Raw genomic sequence first — 5087 nt, 5'->3', positions numbered from 1 at the left:
GTAAACGCCAGTTGGAAGAGAAAAAGTAAGGAGCAGAACAAGAATTTAGAGGGATCGAGAAGCTAAAATAGCTATTAGTACTGTGGTATGGGCTCTAATGGGGAAAACAGACAAATCTATGGCCCACACAAATGTAGAGGGAGGCTTGTGGAAGAATCAAGAGCACAGGGTGGAGAGCGAAGTGCTACGCAGGATTGAGGACTGGCTTCGGTGGGCTCAGCAGGGGACGCATGCAGCGGGGCAGAGGCCGAGCTTGTCCGCCAAACTTCACCCATGAAAGGGACAGAAGAGTCAGAGACTGGCAAAGATGAAAAGATAAACCTGCAGGTGTATTACTGATAACTGACAGACAAGCAAGCAGAGGAATGAGTTAGGACATTGCTAAACTGAACAGCAAAATTAATAAGTTCATCTTAATTGGTCATTTACAGAACCTGCCACCAAATAACAGCAAAATGTACACTTTTTTTTAGCCAGTGCAGAACAGCCACTAAGAACATCCATATTTTTGGTCATAAAGCATACATTACCAAATTGAAAAGAAAAATACATCAATGTACCAACTCCACACAAAGAATGTAAACATTACACACTACACGTATGTACAAAGAAAAAAGTGACCAAGGTGTGGATGGAGGAAGATATGTAAGGGGAGGGGATGAAAGAAGGAATTGAGTTGTGTTCTGCCCACATTCTGACTCCACATGGGGATATGAAAATTGTGGACCACAAGGTCATGTCAATGAAGAAAATGATCTGTGAAAAAGGAACATAAAAATTTAAAAGAATATATATAATACAAAATGCATATACACAGCATATTGGAATCAAACAGAAAATAAATACCTGAGGACCAGCCGAACAGCTCGGAGTATGAAAGCCTGGCCTGCAGAGCTGGCCCCACCCCCGGGGCATGTTGGGGCAGCAAATGAGACGGCGCGGTGGTGCACGCCTATAATCCCAGTGCTTGGGAGGCTGTAAGCAGGCAGATGACCACAATTCTGATCTAGTAGTGAGACCCTGAAAGAAACCTGGACTAGAATTGAACTCTCAATGTATGTGAATTTTAAAAAGACATGTTTACAATTACCACATGAGGAAATAAGTCTTGGGAGAAATTCTAAAGTATTTTGTGCTATGTTAAAAATCAGTCCACCAGAATTTTGTGGTGTAGTAATGCCAATGCACAGAGAGAAATTCATAGCATTTGTTCATCTATAATCTGCATTTCCACTCAAAGGCAGAAAAAGAAATTGAATCTAAAAGAAGAACAAAGTAATAAATACTAGTGATTAGGACAGATATAAATAAAATTGAGAACAGGAACAGATACAGAGTATCAATATGACCAAGTGCTGGTGTTTTTGAAAGGTTAATAAGATGACAACATAATCAGGCTGTCTTAGGTTTTTCCAGAGAAACAGAACCAGCAGAATATTCCTTATAATAGAGGAGTAGGATAGTTACTACTTAAATATGATACATGGGATTCATCTATATGCGATATAATTTATTAGAAACTGTTTGGGGCCCTGAAACCCCACTGCTTCTGCATACAGAGGACGCCGTCACTTGTCATCCGCAGGCTGCACTTCCAGGGAGGGTGCTGGTGACCTTGAAGTCGCGGAGAGCTGGGAATCACTGTGCAGACGTCAGTCCAAGTCTGCAGGCCTCAGAGCCTCGACCCCCGAGGCTGCGGGGCTGTCAGCATCCCTGTTCATGCTTTCAGGAAGAGAGATAATTCAATTTTGTCCTTTCTTAAAGATATTGTGTTTCTAGGCTTTTAACACATTGGCTGATCTGCTTTAGGAAAGCACACCTTCTTTCTGAATTATTCCGTCCTCCAACTTGGATGCTAATCTTTATAATTACTTCCAACTATATGTGCCCTCAAACCCCATTATGCATGGGTGGAGCTCTTCAGAAGAATGCAGCTCAAATGTATATAAATATTTATAATAAATGAATTGAAGAATTGGTTCTCTCAAAGAATAAATAAAATTGAAAAAATTTAACCAATTTTATCACAAAAGGAAATAAAAGACCCAAATTCATGCAATGAGGAAAGAAAAGGGTGAAGTCACTCCAAATCCTGTGGAAGTTCAAAGCCCATCAATATCTGCTTTTCAAAACTTTACTCTCATAAAACAAAAAACATAAAAAAATGTTGACAGATTCCTGGATATGTATGTACCGAAGCTGAATTAAGGAGACATAAAAATCCTGAATAACCTAATATCAGTCAAATGAAATGTAATTAAAAGCTTATCAACAAAGAAAAGACCAGGTCATGATGGATACACTGCTGATTTCTACAAGAAATTTAGTGACTATTTAATGCTAATATTCTTCGAGCTCTCAAATGAAATTGAAAGGGAAGCAGCGCAGCTTAATTCATTCCTGGACGTAACTATTGTCCTGATATAGAACCAGAGAGACCCAACAAAGAAAAGAGAACTACAGGCTAATCTTACTAATGAACGTAAATGCAAAAGTACTCAGTAAAATACTAGCTGACAGAGCGCAGCAAGTCACTAAGAAGATTATACTCTACACCCAAGTGAGATTCATCGAGGAATGCAAGGAAGGTTTAACATGCAAAAGTCAACAAATGATTGAATATTACCACATGTCCCCTCATGCAGAAGTATGCCTGTTAATCTGAGCAACAGATTTGATGGTAAAAAATAGATAATATATTGATCACTGTTAATCAAATATTCTTGTTCTGAAATTCTGTAACATGTATATTTTATGTTTCTGTCTTTGCTTTTGTTTTTCTTGCTTTTGTTTTACTCTTCAAAATAATAGAAAATTATCATTTAAAAAGTCAATAAATGTAAAACACCACATCAACAGAGAAAAAGACAAATTTATCTTCATCTTAATAAAAGAAAAAATGTTTTGACAAACACTCATTCATGATGAAAAAGAAACCTACATAAAATCAGAATAGATGTTCTGTCCCTCAATCTGACAAAAGCCACCTATAGCAAACCAACAGCTAATATCATACTAACTGGACAAAACTGAACGCTTTCACCCTTAAATCGGGAACAAGACACAGCTTTCCAATATTACCACTTCTATTTAATATAGTTCTGGAAACATTAGCCAGAGCAATTAGACAAGAGAAAGAAGTAAAAGAAATATAAATAGAAAAGGAAGAAGTTAATTTGTCATTATCACAGATGACATGATACTCTACATAGAAGACTCAAAAAACTCCACTAAAAGTTTTCTGGATTTAGGAACCAAATTCATACTGCAGCTGGATACAAAGTGAGCATTCAGAAAGCACCAGTATTCCAGTACACAAATAACAAATTCACTGTGAGAGAAATTAGGGAAGCCATACAGTTGAAAATAATATAAAAATGAAGTACTTAGGAATCAATCTAACAAAAGAAGTCAAGAAAATGGAAAGATATCCCTTGCTCATGGATAGGAAAAATCAACATAGCAAAAATCTCCATATGCCCATAATTGTTATACAGATACAATAAAATCTGGGTCAAAATATCATTAGCGTATGTCATAGAACTAGAGGAAACATTCCTACAATTTATCTAGAACCAGAAAATACCTAGAATAGTAATGGTAATCCTGACCTCCAAAGGCAAGGCAGGAGGAGTCAAATTATAATGAAAATCTACTATGATGAAATCAGCACGGTAGTGGGTAACAGCAAAGCTGAGGACCAGTGGAACAGATTGTAAGATACAGACACAAGTATAAAACATGTTCATTGTAAGAAAGCTAGCTTCTTTCAAATGGTGATGTAAAAACTGGCCCTTTAGTATAGGAAGCAGCTCAAGCTAGAAGTTGTCCATCTGTGTGGGGGCAACACAAGTCCAAAGTGCCCAAATTGATCAAGCTACCCTGGTCCTGGGAAAAGCACATTGCCTGGGACAATCAGGTTCTTAGTCACTAGGTAGCCGTGTGTCTTGCAGTACTAACTAACCTTGTCCAAAGTATAAGTAAACACCCCTCCTGTTGCTCGTGCCTCCTTCTCCTGGCAGGAGGGCGGACCTCCACGAGATCTCAGCTCCTGGCTCTTGTCTTCATTTGCTAAACGCCCTCCCATTTCTCCCTGGAGCACCGAACTGTGCCAGCCTATGACCCTCCGCGTTCTGGCTCTCTATAAGCTCATGTCAATCACCATGCACTAAAGTGAAGCCAAAATGAACCAAAGGCCTAAATATTAGAATACAAACACTGAAACTGATGGAAAAGAAAAGTAGATGGAAATCTTGGAGACCTAGTGTAGGTAGAGAGTTCATGAACAAAACCCAGACTGCACAGAAAGTACTTCAGAGAGCCAACAACTGAGATCTCACCTTATTAAGAAACATTTGCACATTGAAAGAAATAACTAAAAGAGTAAAAAATCTAGCGAACTGTTCCTCAGAAAAAAAGCATGTCTATCTAGAATACATACACAATTGAACAATATCAACCCCCAAATTGAAAGGCCCAATCAAAAAATGGGCTTTTGAGATGAATGCACTTCTCAGAGGAAAAACTGCAAATGCGAAATAAATACATAAAAAATGTTCAACATCATTGGTCATTCAAGAAATGCAAATTAAAACAACACCAAGATTCCATCTCATCCCAAAACAATGGTTATCATCAAGAAGTCAACCATTAACAAGTGCAGGAAGGGCTACAGGGAAAAAGGAAACCATCTGCACCATTGGTGGGAGTGTAGACTGGTACAACGACCATAGAAATCAGTGTGGAAAAATTCTCAAATAACTAGAATTAGAGGTTCCATTCTATTACTTTTCTGAGTATCTTCTCAGAATTGAAAACATCATATCACAGAGATATATGTGCACTAATACATATAGTAGTATGTTTTAACAGATAAATCTTAGAAGCTAAATCTTGGGAACAAGATGCCCATCAAACAAGGCATGAATAAAAATGTATTATTTTGACATAGTAGAGTATTACTAGGCAATAAAGAAGGATGAACTTGAGAATTTTAAAGGTAAATGGATGCAACTTGATACGATTCTTACAAATGAAATAAATCAGCCTCATATGTGTTCCCATTATACGCTCTCCCTGGCGTGAGA

Source organism: Octodon degus, unplaced genomic scaffold, assembly GCF_000260255.1.
Source record: "Octodon degus isolate 3935 unplaced genomic scaffold, OctDeg1.0 scaffold00228, whole genome shotgun sequence".
In the NCBI taxonomy this organism is placed as follows: Eukaryota; Metazoa; Chordata; class Mammalia; order Rodentia; family Octodontidae; genus Octodon; species Octodon degus.
The sequence above is the reverse complement of the archived record's forward strand: the minus strand, read 5'-3'. Positions refer to the sequence as shown.